Here is a 16,884-nt window from a genome sequence, read left to right as displayed (position 1 = left end):
TAAGTACTCCACCCATCTCTCTCGCTCCCAATTAGATAACAATCTCCCTTCCTCATACATGCACTCCGCCCCTCCTGAGACAATCCATGTTTTCACAATACTTGGCATAGCTTGCAAAGCTTCCTCTTGCACGAGGTCCATGCACCATCTACCCAAAAGCATGAAGGGTCATAAAACCCCAAAATTTTAAACTAACCAACACTAAGAATGCCACAATAGAATGATAAAATAGAATATACTGATACACGAGCCATCATGCATTTTGAAAGAGCCTTGGTTGCCTCTCTGCTATGAGCCCACTCTTCACTTTTCCCCATAAGGTTTGATATGCACCCATGCCATGTGTCCTCTTCATCTGCTCCACCCAATTGACAACATAGTCAGGCAATGATACGGATGGGTGTGAACTATGCAAGTTTGCTACCAATGATGATGAAGCCTCACTTCTAACATTTGTTTATTTATTGCTGCACTACGGTTATATATCACTTTCCTAGATCAGTACAAAATCGTGTGTGTATGCTCGATTCTCTCCTTTCAGTTGTACTTAGTGATACCAAGAAGACGGTAGATGATGTTTGTTCAATGCCACAACCTTTAGACTTGGATGGCATGCTAGTCGTCTTTATGCCATATTATGAGAAGTAAGTATCATCTCAACCTTTCTTTTACTCTTTTATTTGTAATATTGTGTCAATAAATCTTTTTTTATTTATTGGTGATGTAGCTCACATTGGAGCCTGATAGTATGGGATCTTGATGACAACCATTGTTGGTTTGTCAATTCATTTAGAGGCTTTCATGGGGTGTTCAAGTAAGCGTTCTTTTATCATATCATTATGAACATGCATCTTACTATTTACTACACAAATTCACTTTGTCATATGTCATGATGGACAGGTCTACAAACAAGTTAGTATCTGCGATTATAAAAATTAGGGAGCATCAAGACCAACCAAATTTCTAGACACGCCTCGCAATGGAGCAGAAAGACGAGTTTAGTAGGGGGTGGAGAGTTGCCTACTTCATGTTGTTCCTCAATGAAATTTTTGAACATGTCTCAATAGAAGCATATACAAAGCTAGAGCTACAAGATTTTATGGCCAAGATTGTTCATGACCTAACTGCTACCATTGGGAAACAACATGATGTCAATGAAGAACCTGAGGGAGCCAAAGAAAAACAAGAGACAATTCAGTCTCCTTGTGCATCACAGGCTCAAGCAGAGAATGAGTCTATAGCAAAAGCATTACAGTCTCCACTCTCCACTTGAAATAGAGACTCAATGCATTCTTCCTACACAAGAAGTAGAGACTCAATGTGCATCTACAACATCACATCTTGCAAAGGAGGAAGAGATTGAGTCTATCCCGATTGCACCAAAAGTAGAAACTCAATGTACACCATCTACACAAGAAGTAGAGACTCAATGTACTCTTAGAGCATCAGAGCCTCAAGAGGATACATCAGACTCTATTCCGTTGTAAAGCATGTAGAAAGAAACATGAGTCCTTGAATATTTTTACCTTGTTTGTGTTGACTAATGATAGTGTTTTTTTTACTTATGTTAAAAGTTACAATACATTAGGATATTTACTTATGATATTTATTCAATTTGCATTATTATTTGATTATATGTGAATACATAAAGGGCAGTCTCATGGATACATAAGGGACATTTATCATGGATACACTTGATGAGAATTTGTGACTCAAAACAATAAGATTACTCAAATCATGCTATAGGGTCAGAGTTTATAACATTATAGAGTCATAAGAGCCACACTTCATGAGAATTTGCTACTCAAAAATAAATTGTAAGCAATTCTAATATGATCTGCTCAGCCCTACTAGGCTTGTTGCAGAGAATACAAAATAAGATTAACGACTATTTCAGGCCACTCAGGCCGAGATCACACTAGAAGATCTCATCATTAGTATCTCTTATCTTCTCAACAATCCAATCTTCCACGGACTCCACGTCCGTATCCTCAACATAATTACAATGAAGGAAGAAATTCAAGCAGTCACAGATTGTTTCTTTATAATCTCTTTGGGAGGCCCTTATTGTTCTTTCAGCAACTGCATCAAATCGGCCATACCGAGTGCTACGATATTGTAGGTTGCTTAAGAAGTCTAAGAGATCTTGTCGTGCTTTTATAATACATTGTAAAAGTCTTTCGCTCTCTGCTATCTTCTGAGTATCCTCCCTCTCTTCCCGCCTCTTTGCATCAAATTCCTCTCTCTCCATCTGTGTAAGTGGAGAGCCTTGTCAAATTCTTGCATCTCTCCTTGCTCTTTGGTCAGAAATCCATTCTTTGAGACTATCGATTCCGGACTCCACGTCTGCGACGATGCCAAGGACATCCATGGTGGGTTGGGAGATGATATCTGATTAGCTGCTGCTGGTGGAGCTGTATTGTGGGCTACTTGAATGTGAGTTGGCACTCTTCCTCTAAAATTCGGGTTATACCACCATTTGCCTTTATCATGGTTATCTTTTCCATAGAAGTCACATGCAATCTTTGCCTGAGTTGGTGACAATCTTAAATTCTGAAACTGTTCTTTGATCAATTGTTCTAGCTTCGATTCTACTTTTGAGCTCTTTTCTTCTTTCTTTTTGGCTTTTGCCTTGTCCTTGGTATTTGCCTTCTTCTTTGCTTTGGTCGTTTCTTCCTCTTCAGATTCTTCTTATGAGCTATTAGAGATTGATGTATCACTATTGTCCTCCTCTACATTGGAGTCATCTTCTGTGTCTAAATCTGTGTCAGAGTCAGATGCTCATTTTTTCTTTCCTTTCTTTGACTTTGATTGTCAACCAAGCCTTCTCTCTGCTCTTTGAGCTGCTTCAACCATGCTATTGAAGTCATTTGCCCCTCCTAATTGATCTCTTCTTGCTACTGCAATTCACAAATGCTTGGTGAGTCCTTTGCAAAAATAGTTCATCTGTAGGCCTTTGTGGGGCAGCTAGACTCTGATGACTGTGATTCAAATTCCTATATTTATGTGCATAGTCCTCCACTAATAGGTTTTCGTGTTTGATATTTCTAAGCTTTTTTAGAAGTGCTTCTAGTGTTTTTTCTTTTCTAAATCTACTAAGGAATGAGACTTTCAAGGCATCATAATCTGCAAAAGTTGCAAGACCATATTACATGAACTAAGTCATTGCCTTACCTTCAACAGTAGTTGCAAATTGCTCTTTCTTTACTGCATATCAGGTAGAGCTCCAAATCTGCTAGCCATCCAATTAGTCTCGAACTGTCTGATATGACTATCTGGATCTTGTCCTCTCTTCCCCTTGAACTTTTCTGCTTTGACTAAGGGGTTCTACATTTTGAGAGCTTGGAGAACAAGTGCCTTCTTTTTTGGCTGAGGTGGCAAGCGATTGAAGTTGATTTGTTTTCTAGCTGCAATGAATAAGCCTGCAGCCATATGTGTTCCCATGGTGGTTCTGAGGAATGTCTTACTAGGTGTTGAAATTGGCAACACCTCAAGTTCAGCTACAGTTTCTTGAATATCAAAGCTATGAACCAAATTTGCTGAGGAACTCTCCCCACTTGGGATACAGTCAGGATGGTGGAAGATGTTGTCAAGATCTTGTTCTGGCTGACTATCAGCCTCAGCTCTAGATCGATTCCTTATGAAATAAATGCCTCTGATCCAGTTTGGTGAAGTGGGCTATTAGAGGTGGTGTTGCACATGTGAGGTGCGGCATCTCAGGTGATGGACAATGGATGCCATGATTGGTTAGCTACAAATGATGGATCTTGAGGCATGACCTAGACACATCTTAGAGTGAAGCACGAGAAATCTTGTAGGGGTGGAGCTTTGTTTCTTATCTCAAGGAATTACTCTCCCAAGGTATTGATTGTGGAATCTCCCTCCCAAGTATTCGACTAGATTGACTAAAATTTGGGAATTTTATAACAATGCTTCGAACTGAGAAAACCTGAGCAAGGAAACATTGTTATGGAAATTATATTTATGTTATATCTTGCTCTGGATATTATTTTATTATAATCAAGTGTGACTATGACAAAGTATTCCATAAAAGTGCACCAGACGCGGCGGGGATCCTAGTGGTTACTTTGTGTGGTTAGTTGGGGACGCTTGACTAGCTTGTGTTTTGCCATGCTAGATGGTCAGTATTGTGGGTGATTCCATGTTAATACTGATGTCACTAGTGTTATTGGTGTTGTGCTTGATTATTGTACTTTGAGAGTGGTTGTGCTGGGATCAGTTCATTCGGTGATTCATTTAATTGATTGTTAATAACTAATGTAATTGGCGGCTTGAGTACAAGTGATGGAACTCACAGCGAGGATTGGAGTTAGTGCGAGGGTACCATGCATCTTTTATGGCCATGGCCAATTTTGTATTTCCTTAATATTGCAAAGTTTGAGCAATATATTTTAGAGAGGACATAAATCAATTTTAGGCCCAAAGAGGCTATGTAAAGCAAATCCCTTATTTTGGAAGAGAGGGATAATTTTGGCTCCTTGTGCTTTTATGAAATATTATAAATACTCTAGATGAGGAAGCGTGAGCCACTCATCTAGGAGGGGGAGATTGTACCTAGTGTTCTTGTCGCTTTCATGGTGTTGTCATGCTCTTCTAAAAATGAAAGGTTTCATTTACGGTAAAGAAGTTGTTATTCTACATGACGATGGTAGTACACATGATTTCATCTGGGAAAGAGCTTTAGCAAAGCTAAACCTAGAGTCATTCCCATGTCATAAGATGAAGTATAATTGCACTAGAGAAGTCAACAATCTAGAAATTTCAATCAGACCTTACAAGGATAGATGAGACTTTCTAGTGGCACCCCTACAACGAGTTGATATCATCTTAGGAATGCCATGGAGACATCAGTACAATCCTAAGATAGATTATGACTCACATCAAATGTGGATTGAGAAAGACAAAAAAGAAATATGACTGAAGAGTTCTATCAAAATAGAAATTAGTCCTTTACTCAACCATACACAAGACAATAGAGCAATTAGAAAACGTGAGATAACATATTTGATTTTGGTGAATACGGTAACTTTTCTCATCCGAATATGAAGCCTACACACCAAAAGTTTCTTTCTTAATTTTTTGATTGTTTCTTGGAGGATTTACCACCCGGATTACCAGGCTCTCGTCCTAAAGATCATAGGATAGAAATCCTACTGGGCAGTACTCCACCTTGCAAGGCTCCTTATAGAGTCAACCAGCTAAAACAAAAGGAAATTCAAAAGCAAGTGGAGGAACTAATATAGAGAGGACTAATAAGACCCAGTAGTTCTCCTTATGGAGCACCTGTCTTATTGGTCAAAAAGAAGAATGGAACCTATCGAAGACTAATGTGCACTAAACAAAATCACAGTGAAGAACAAATACCCAATCCCTAGGATTGATGATCTTTTCAATAAATTGAAAGGGGCCAAGGTCTTTAGTAAGATTGATCTTAAATTCAGCTATCATCAAGTTCGTATGGTAGAAAAGGATCTATACAAGACTACCTTTAGAACTCAAACGGGACATTATGAATTCCTAGTTATGCCTTTCGGGTTAACTAATGCTCCAGCTACTTTCAACATACTTGTGAGAGTGCTCTCAACGAAAGCAAGAACGGAAGAGGGAGAGAGAGAGACAGAGAGCCACACAAGTTTTGGTGGGTGCAGAACACCCTAATCTTCTTTTTCATTCATTTATATATGTGTTTGAGTATTGTACATAACCGGGGTAAAGGCACAGTGACCTTTAACCCCCACAACCTCCCACTTAAAGGACAATGTGCCTTTAAGGGAGAACAACCAGTGAGCATACTATCCAATGCCCATCAATACACGACAATACTCAAACCGCTGACTAGGTAGACTCTTCGTTAGCATATCTGCAGGGTTATCATCTGTATGAACCTTGACAAGCTCTATGCGCTTGTCCTCAAGTACCTCCCTGATGAAATGGTACCTGACCTCAATGTGTTTGGTCTTTGCATGAACCGGAGAGAATATCTCATCAAAGTCCACACCCTTCTCTTGCTTGAACCCTTTAGCGACCAAACGGGCCTTGTACCTAGGCACATCATCACCTATGACCTTCATCTTGTAGACCCATTTACATGGCAACGCTTTCTTTCCATGTGGCAAAGAAACCAAGTCCCAAGTCTTATTCTTCATAAGTGAACTCATCTCTGATTGCATAGCATACTCCCACTTGCGTTGATCCTCACGCATCATAGCCTCTCTGTAGCAAGAAGGCTTCCCGCAATCAGTAAGCATCACATAGTCTACTTCTGGAACAAACCTATCAGGCGGTCTAGACACTCTAGATGATTTTCTCAAGAGCATTTCAGCTTGCTGTCCCACCTGCATATCAGCCACATTTGGCTCATCATTTCCACCAATAGATGATCCATCATCTACCCTTGATTGTATACCTGTGGGAGTACTTGGTGGTACCATTTCTTGCACATTTGGTGCATGGACAGCTTGCTGTCTATCAACATATGCAGGTGGATTCACATCCTGGAAAGTGATTCTCCTTATTTCCACATCCCTCATGGGTGCCTTATGCATCTTCTTCTCATTGAAGACTACATCATGGCTGCGTATGATCTTCTTTGCTTTTGGATCCCAGAGACGATAGCCCATGTCTCCACTTTCACCGTAACCCAGAAAGATGCATTTCCTAGACTTAGGATCTAGCTTCTTTCGAAGCTCTTTTGGCACATATGCATATGCTTCACACCCAAATATACGCAAATGAGAGTAAGAGGGCTTCTTGCCACTCCATGCCTCTTCAGGAATACCACCATCCAAACTCTTACTAGGTGATCTATTGATCACATGCACTGCAATCTTCATTGCCTCAGCCCAAAAACCACCAAAAAGACTTGCATTGGAAAGCATGCATTGCAACCTTTCTTGAATGGTATGGTTCATCTTTTCTGCAACTGGATTTTGCTCTGGAGTACGAGGGGATGTGAGCTCCCTCTTAATCCCACGTGTATCACAGAAATGCTGAAAGTCATGAGAGAGATACTCTCCACCATTGTCAGTCCGTAGGCATTTAAGCGTTCTACCTGACTGATTCTCAACCAAGGCCAGCCATTTCTGAAATACCTGGAACACATCACTCTTCCGAGCTATAGCATAAGCCCACACTTTCCTAGTTGCATCATCAATGAATGTCGCATAGTATTCAGCCCCGCCTAATGACCGTGTAAGCATGGGACCACATATGTCTGAATGCACCAAATCAAGCTTTTCAAACTCTTTCTTTCCCCTTATTTTATGGGCTGATTTAGTCTGCTTCCCATAGAGACAGTGCTCACAAAATTCAAAATCAAAGAAACTCAAATGCGGTACATAACCCAAACGGCATAAGAGTTTCATTCCATTCTGGCTCATGTGCCCCAACCTGCAATGCCACAAAGAAGTGCTTGGATGCTCGGTTATTGCAACAACATGATCAAATACCCCTGATACATGTAAGGGATACAAAGTCCCACACTTGGCACCCCTGGCCAAAAGCATAGAGCCCTTCTAAATTTTCCAACTCTGAAAGCCAAAAGTGGTGTGAAAACCAGCATCATCTAGCTAACCCACTGAAATAAGACTCTTGGTCAACTTAGGCACATGTCTCACATGTTTCAAAATAAATGCAGACCCATTTGCAAAAGAAAACTTTATGTCACCTGCTCCCACTATGTCACATGCATAGTCATTTCCAAGATGCACACAACCTGTCTTTCGCCTGTCATAAGTGGAGAACCATTCCCTATGGGGAGTAACATGGAATGAAGCACCACAATCCAAAATCCAATCCTGGGAATATGCATCATCTGAAGTGGTAAGCAACTCTGCAGATAAACTAGACATGAAGAGAATGTCATTGTCACTATCATGTGTGATTGCATTGATCTCCTCGATCTTCACTTTTCCTTTGTCCTCCCTTGGACTCTCTTCCTTTTGATTTGCACCCCAATTTGCATTCTTTTTCTTATCCTTTTGCTCTCTTTTCAGCTTGTAGCAATCCTTTTTCATATGGCCCTTCTTGCCATAGTGGTAACACTCAATGTTCCGTGCCCTAGATTTGCTACGAGACTTCCCTCTTTCTTGGGACTTCCCCCTGAACTGTGATCTGCCCCTTTGCACATTTAAGGCTACATCCTGCTTGTTGCCATCCATAGACTTCCGTCTAATCTCCTCGGCCAACAAGCTACCCACAACATCATCAAATTTCAGTACTCCACCAGGTGCAGAGTTACTGACAGTTGTACGGAAGGTATCCCATGAGGATGGCAATGAACATAAGAGAAATATTGCTTTAGTCTCCGCATCAAAATTCATCTTCTGAGCCTGAAGCTGGCTGAAAATAATATTGAATTCATTCAAGTGAGAAGCAATGGAGACCCCTTCCTTCATCTGCAGCTCAAACAACCTCTTCATGAGGTAAACTTTATTAGAGGCAGTTTCCTTTTTATAAGTGGCACACAGTTTCTTCCACAAATCTTCCGTAGTCTGCTCATTTACTACTGTGAAATAAACTGACTCTGCAAGATGAAGTCTAATAGTAGATTTTGCTAATGCATCCAACTCATTCCAATCATCCTCAGACATATTTGCAGGCTTAGCTTCAATCCCTGCCAAGGGTTTAATATGCTTCTTTTGAATAAGCACATCCCTTATTTGTTCTTTCCATAAAGAAAAGTTTGTCCCATCAAACTTTTTAATGCTAAAAAACTCCTTTTCAGACATGGAAGAGGATGCCATGATGCAAATGAAGCAAAAATCCCAAATGCTAGTGCCTACAAGACAGAATCACACCAAATACCAGGTGCACCCAAATGTGTATGCCACAATAGAGTGAAATATCACCAAAACTCATGTCTCAAAGCATCTGACTCATGTGCATATACTTTGCATCCATATGAGCAAATCTGGCCCAAAAGAAAATTCCAACTGCAATGGCAATCCAAAATGCCAATAAGTGCCAAATGACTCAAGCATAAACACCGTCCACTGGCATATGCATTAATAATATCTCATCCAAGAGAGCATAGCACTATCAGTGCATCACCTGCAATGTGTCAAAGCTGTCCCTCAGCATAAAATAGCATCCATGTGCAAAGCGTCCATAAAAATAGCATCCCACAAGGCAATTTGGAACTATCAACGCATCCAATAAGGACCGTAATGCATCCAAATGGCCTATAAGTCATCCACTGCAACCCAATGCACACCACGAATGAGCGCACACTGCTCAAATTGCAACTAGAGTGATCTGCATACGGTATGCTCAAGAAATCATAGTCCCACGGTAATGACCGCTACTGAAAATAGAACCTGAGATGCCTCAAAACATGGGCGCCATTGCATAATCGGACTCAGCAAGAAAATCTGCAAATATCTCTCTTCTGCCGGAACTCCAAAATGCCAACCGATGAGTGAGAAATGGGAGTCAACACTTATCCACTGCCATGTGGCATAAATCTAAGGTTTCAAAACCTTAGAATGAAAAATGCATAACAGAGAGACGAAATCGAATACACAGAGATCTATAACTCTGAAAATCCTCCACCGAATCGCGTAAGAACTGTCAGGTAGGGGTTTTTGGGCGTCCGGAACGCAATGGAACAGACGGTTTTGGAAACCGTGGTCTCAATCACTGGGTCAAACACACGGACTGAAAAACGTTTTTGGAAACAGAGCTGTTTGTAAACTCCACCGGAGTGCGAATGATGAGCAACATAGAAGTTTTAGGACCTCCTGAGTCCACCGGAACTGACAGATCTGCAAATGGTTGCTCCAAACTTGAGTTCCAACACCCGGGCAGAAAAACGCAGAAACTGACACAGTGAGTCAGAAATCCAATGAAATGATCCCAGATTCAAGAATGAAGGTGTTTCCAAGCTCCTGAAGTGAAGTGGACACCAAAAGCAAGCAATAGTTGCCTCTACAAGTCAATACGGAGTCTCTGTCATCGAACAGAACAGGGAAAAGCTCAAAAAATGACTTTTTCTTTGAAAACACTTAACAGGCTCTCAAAACCACTTCGCAAAGCCAAAGTGACTTTTCCAAAGGTTCCTCCAAGGTCTCTACACACTCGGATGCAAGTAAAGTCACCCACAAAGCTTCCCACAGAGCTTCTCCTTCCTCCCACAGAGCTGCTGAGCTTCAAGCATTCATGCACGCTCAGCTAGATCACCCAGGCTCTGATACCAGTTGAGAGTGCTCTCAACAGAAGCAAGAACGGAAGAGGGAGAGAGAGAGACAGAGAGCCACACAAGTTTTGGTGGGTGTAGAACACCCTAATCTTCTTTTTCATTCATTTATATATGTGTTTGAGTATTGTACATAACCGGGGTAAAGGCACAGTGACCTTTAACCCCCACAAGTTGTCACATGGTTGTCACTTTGTCATCTATCCAACATACTTACCACATGGTTGGCATGGATTGAACTTGAATATCCGCAGCAGCTCTCCCGCCACTATCATTCACCCTCCCAGTGAATGAATTAGAATACAAGCCTAGTAGGACAACGGAGTTACAAGGGTGTAACCTTTAAAAATACAAGGGCTCGTGGCCCCACAACACAAAATGAAATAAACCAATGGCTCATGGCCTTACATTGGAAACAAGAAATTGAAATAAAAGAGTATGTTCATGGCCCTACAAGGTATGAAAATGACCCAAGCTGATGAGAGAAACACCATGCTATATGCAAGAGTAATACCAAGCTATGTAGAATAGTACGTCACCAAATACATCACCAAAGAAGAAAAAGGCAACTATGTCCATGTCCAAGAGCAAATGCTTGCTGGATCACAAGAAGAAAAGTAAACCAAAACTCCCATGTACAGAATTGAGAGCTCTCTGGTCATAAGGAAGAAAAACCAAGTCTGACGTTGAGTGTATGTCATGGAGTTGTAGATCCTCCCAATCGTGTATCTTCCTACTCCTCCTCCTCAATCGTGTCCATGATATTGCGTAAGTTCTCATACTTGGCCTTATAGTGATGATAGGATGGCTGCAAGCCCTGCTTGGTGGACCTCATTGGTTTGAGTTTCAGCGGTGGCATGCTCTGATGTATGGCGGTCCTAGAGCAGAGTAAGCTCCTCCTGCATGCTGAACTATAAGTGTTTGCTTTTCAGGCCCCCATCCCTCCTGGTCAAGGCAATGATTCTCTTGAAGTTCTTCTTGTGCTTTGTGCTAGAGTGCCTCCTTGGCTTCAAGCTATGACTGCCATTCCCTTTGTTGTGTGTGCATGAGATGCTCATACTCCAATCATAGGTGCTGCTTTTGGGACAACATGCGCTGGGTATGCCCTATGGAGTTAAGAAGCATTGTACTAAGTTGAGCAAACATGTCATCAATAATCCATTGTGCCATGTGCATAGATCACTTCGCCCACGCATAGTAGTCCCCATAACTTAACCTTCTGCCTTGTTAAGGATCTAGCCAAGCTCTCCAAAAACGCCTACCATGGTCCCATCCTCCAATTTTTCAAATCCTCTATCGGTGCGAGGTATGGTGACCATTTGTGGAAAAGGTGTCTTGGCCACTACAAAATGGCCACTAATCTTTAATGTTGGGGATGTCTTATGTGCCTGAATGTTAATAACCGGTTAGTGCTTTCCATTTCTATTTAAGCTTGATGCAAAAGCTAGCAGTAGGTGAGAGTTTTAGAAAACTCAAAAGCTAGGGATAAACTTTTGTAGAATCGGATGTACCTTTCCTTGTAGAGTCAAATACCTCTTGCTTGGTAGAGGATGAGGTTTACATGGTGAGGTAATTTGACTTTTTATTGGGCATCTCATCCTTATAGGACAGGGTGGAGGTATTTCTTGCTTCTAAGCAGTCTAATATTGTAGGTGTGGCCTTGTAGTTCAAGAGGGGATCCCATGTAAAGACCTTGAAGGCAACTTAGGCTAGTCCACCACACCACTCATGAGATTGTCCCATATAATTGCAAATTCAAACAAATCTCACAAAAAAAATTCTCACTCATGTTTTTTTAGTTGTTTTTAGAGGGTTTGATAAAGAGTCATTGCACAATTCATGGGCTTTCCCTTTTCAATCTTTAAAGCTTTACCACCAAGACATGAGTGCTTTTCTTCAAGGTTATGTACTAAAAAAGAATGTATAGAATAGTTGTATATATTTTTGTAAATTCTTTCTCATAGGATATTCTTGCTTATAAGATACCCTAGAAGGATGTAAAAAATACCTAGTTGGAAGATATTATCACAAACAATTGAAGGAGGTATTGATTTGTCCTCACTTGTAAGCAAAGAGAATGCTTTATGAAGGAGGTATTGATTTGTCGTCAGTTATAAACAGTAAGGGGAATGATTTATGGACTAGCTCTAGTGTTAAAGGGAACCTCATTTTGTGATGCACAAAGAATTTTATAAGCTTCTGCACCTCTGCCTCATAAAAAAGATTCAAGCCGTAGCTATCATGAGGTGAGAATTCTCCAAGAATTATAGGAATCAGTAGTACAACTGATTTTGTGGGAGGATCAAACTTAGGGGAATATCAGGTCTTCCTTGTTAGGAGCCATTTGCAACAATTGATCACTAGCCAACAAGCAAATTACTTGAAGAGCTTGAGGGGTGAGCATGATCATGTACAATAATACTAAGTGGTCCACTATAATTAGTAAGTCATACTTATAGCTTTGTCCCTCCTGTTGAAGTCATTTCATGCATCCATCTTCACATGATTGCAAAATGAGGCTTGATAAGATTTTTTACCATATTAAGTAATGAAATTAGGATAGGTTCATGCATGCTTACTATCACCTTGTGACTTAAACTAAATCATATGTGTGATTGGCATCTCTAGTATGTGCCAAAACCTTGATGAATGGGATATCTTGGATGTGAATTGACATAATCATTGAAGTGGTAGTATCGTTTTTCCCATTGGCCAAATCAGGTACTAGTTCATAAATTAGATATTTTTGAGGTCACAATTAAGGCAGTACATTTTAACTCCTATGAGCCATTTGGAAAGACCTCGATTTCATGATAAGGGCCTTCTATCCCATTTTCATGTTGGGTTTCTTGGGTCACCAACCAAGAATTATAAAGTAGGATGAGCATACCTTGGTCCAAATGCTTCCTTAGAATATGATGATCATGCCATGCCTCTCAATAGTGTTGAATTACTTGACGGGAACAAATAGCTTGAGCTAGGATCTTATTGAGTTGAAGAAGTTTTTCAAGTTGGTTCTAGAGCATCGATCGACAACCACTCTCAAACTTGGTACCACTTACTACTTTGAGTCCATAAGAAAGGGGAAATGGAGGTTGTCTATTATGAATTTGTAGGCTACTTTATATGCCCAAAATGCTGCTTATAGCATTTGATCCCAATTAGTTTGGTGTGTCCAAAAGTTTATGGTGTAGACCTTTTCAGATTATCTCACTAAAGTTTATGGCTATTTATAGAGATGATTTTTGTGTTTATAGCATTGAAGAAGCCCATCTCATTTTCTTTGGTAAAGTGTTTCAATGCTCTCACAAAAAAAGTTTATTCTCATTGAAATCTACGATCGCCTTTTGTGTGAAGTCATACTATTTGGCACTCTTCTTGGCCACACCAGATTTGACCATGGAATTATGACTGAGAGAGATGAGAATGAAGCTATAGAACCAATGCTCGAGATTGAAAAATCATAAGCTATCATTAACTAATCAACTAATCTTTAATCTAGAAAGAGTTTTTCCTTTTATGCATATTTCCCTCTTTCCTTTCGCATATCTTTTGGGTTTTGTTCCAAAAGGTGAGGGATGATCTACAACTTAAGAGGGACAATCTAAGTTGTACTCCTTGTGTAGACTTTGTTTACATACAAGGACCTCCTTTGCGTAGGCATGGTGCTCACACAAGATCCAGTAGTGGTCATAAGTTCAATCTTGGAATAACAACTTTGTCATGACAACGCAAGAAACAACCAATAGTGACCTTATCCTCAACAATAGAAGTAGAATATTGGGGATCTTCCAATGATGCATCAATTGAAGCGGTTTGGTTTAGAAGACTCTTGTTGGAGATTGAAATCATTTCAAGAGAACCTGTAGTGCTCTATTCCAACAATGAGCAACATTCAACTTGCAAAGGACCTAGTATGCTGGAACAAAGCACATTGAAGTGAATCACCACGTCATTTGAGAAAAAGTCCTCCGTTGAAGAAATAAGCCTTGCTAATTGTCCAACACAAGCACAAGTCACCGATCTCTTCATAAAGCCACTTTCCTAGCAACTAGGAGGTGAGAAAAAAGAGAAAGAGGACATAGGTTTAGACGAGGGAGATGACTAAGGCAGTGAATAGTAAGTTCTTGCTCAGTTGGGAGTCGTTTTTTTGGGGATGAGTATTGTGTATCCATTTTAATGGAAGCCTTCCTCCTCCACACATATACACAACCATTTTGGGCCTTGCAGGAGTAATTTGTGGATTGATCGATGGCCATAATTACCTAAACCTTAATCTCACAAACACAATTTACATTCTTACCTTACCATGTGCCATAAATTAGGGCAAAAATTGTATTACATTACTGCTCGGCTTGATTTTTCAATGCAATCATGTTGTTCAAAACCATACTAAGGCACAGAAGTCCTCACTTTTGGGACTTGTTAAAATAAGAAAGGAATTTGGAAGCGTTATGGGATAAATTGGTACACATGTAAGATTTAATTCAACGTAATAATACATTATGGAGATTATAGTGTAAAAATAAAGAGCCAAGGTGAGGGAGGATAGCGTGCAAGTCTTACACAAAAGAATAGTCTTGTGGGATGGAGAAATCATGGGAAGTAAAAAGAAGAAGACAAGGAAGAGAATAAAGTTTGTTGTGCAACGATGATCAAAAGTGATGGTGATGTAGATGAGGTTTGCGTGGATGGAGGAAGCTCAATTGATGAGACTTGTAGTCCTTTCTATATAAGGAAAGGATATAATTTGAAGATATTCTATGTATACATAGAATGAAGTGGGGTGGAACGTATATAAAGAATGCAATGGTAGAGAATGTCAAATGCAAAAAAGAGGAATTGATGGTGATGAAGAAAGGGGTAGTTTAAGAGGATGCTAGTAAGATAGATGAGTTGGAAGCTTAGTTGACGTGGTGGAAGATTTGGTTTGGGTATGAGCTTTCAATTATTAATAGTGAGAAAGTAAAGGATCAAAGGAATTGGAAGAAGGAGAGAATGGAGAGCCTTAATTGAAGCATTGGCGATGTTTTCTTGAAAGTTTAAAAGGATGTTTAGTTAGGAAAGGGTGTGAATGGGTTGAAAGATTAACTTATAGGCGTGACAAGCCTCTTGAATGAATGGGAGAAGGGAAGTGTTCACAAAAATTGGCAAACTATGTATAACTAGTTCTGTACCCGTGCTTTGCACCGGCATTAAATGCGCTAGGGAATTCAGGTTGGTGGTTTTGAAATCCGAGGGGATGCTACTTGGAGGGCCTGAGCTTGCAAGGAAGAGTGGTGCCATTGCCCGCCACATGGCACCCTTGTCTATTAGAAATATAGAGATAGAGAAGAGATAGAGATAGAGATAGACATAGAGATAGAGATAGAGATAGAGATAGAGACGAGAAGAGAAGAGAGAGATAGAGAGATAGAGAAGAGAAGAACCGTGAAGTTTTATGAGAGATTTATAATTGCATTTCCATATTTTAGCGATATTTTGGCGCTAAAACTCGAAAAGTTCTAGGTAAAACTTCAGCAGTTTGTGCTGGAGGGCGGGCGTACGCCGGAGATTCCATGAATATAGGAGGGTATAAAAGGGCGACAAAGGCTTTGTAGGGGACGCTTCTTGAACGGAAGCGTACAAAAGGGCGACAAAGGCTTTGCAAAAAGCGGAAACTTGAAAGGGGTATGAAATGGGTAAAAGGCCAAAAAGCACACGAGTCTTGGGTATGGCAGACCACGCTCACGTGGCCCCAGCCAGATACGCATCCCAATCGCATATTCTCTTTTTATGCGGGTCTTAATGGCGGGCCCCGCCGCCCTCATGCGAAGCTCCGTAGAATATCCGTGATCAGATGCGAAGATCCTACAGAATATTCCCCTCCACTTTCCGCCCACTCGGATTTTTCTTATATTTCTTTTGCGTACACGCACCCAATGGACTTAATTGCAATATTAGCCTACATCTAATGCCCTTTAAGGGGTCATCAAAGAGACGTATTGTATTTTCTCAATCCACGGACCACAACGTATTAACTGTTTGGACGCATCGCCAAAGGGTTCATCATTCATGTACCCTTGTGGCTCTACATTTTTTCACCCTCTAGCCCATGGATAGGTGCCCACGATCTTGGAATATAGGCGTTAGAATTTGTAGCTCGACCGGTGAGAGGAAGGCAAAATTTAATAGAGCAGTGGTAGCAAAGAGAAGCTGTGATTCCAGAATGTTCTTGTTCATGGTGGTTGCCCCCCGAGTTTATAAAGAGGACGGGGGGATGTGGCTGAGCAAATAAAGAGAGGGTGAGGAGAGCCTGAGACAAGGGGGAAGAGCGATGGAAGGGGAGAGAAGGGGGGATAGCAATAGAGGCAAAGGGGAGAGGTAGGGTGGTAGGGTAAATTAATAATAGGCAGCAAGATAGTAAATTCAAGGAGTGGTCAAAAGAGAACAAACATAAAATTTAAATCCAAGATGTGCAAAGATAGAGCTTGGAATTGTCGTTAATTCCTGCTCTTAAGAGTAAATGGAAGCTTGGGTAGCATTATGCAATTGCATTTTAAAACAAAATTTAGCTAGAATTTCTACATTCATTTGAAAACCACTTTGAAAACTAGTTTGAAAACCTACATTCGTTGGACAAGTTGAATGAAGTGTAATGGTTGCCTTTTTACTTCACTATGTAGAAC

Source organism: Dipteris shenzhenensis, chromosome 28 (genome assembly GCF_047967505.1).
Source record: "Dipteris shenzhenensis isolate YYH24624 ecotype China chromosome 28, Dip_SZ_1.0, whole genome shotgun sequence".
Lineage (NCBI taxonomy): Eukaryota > Viridiplantae > Streptophyta > Polypodiopsida > Gleicheniales > Dipteridaceae > Dipteris > Dipteris shenzhenensis.
Note: the sequence above shows the minus strand (reverse complement) of the source record.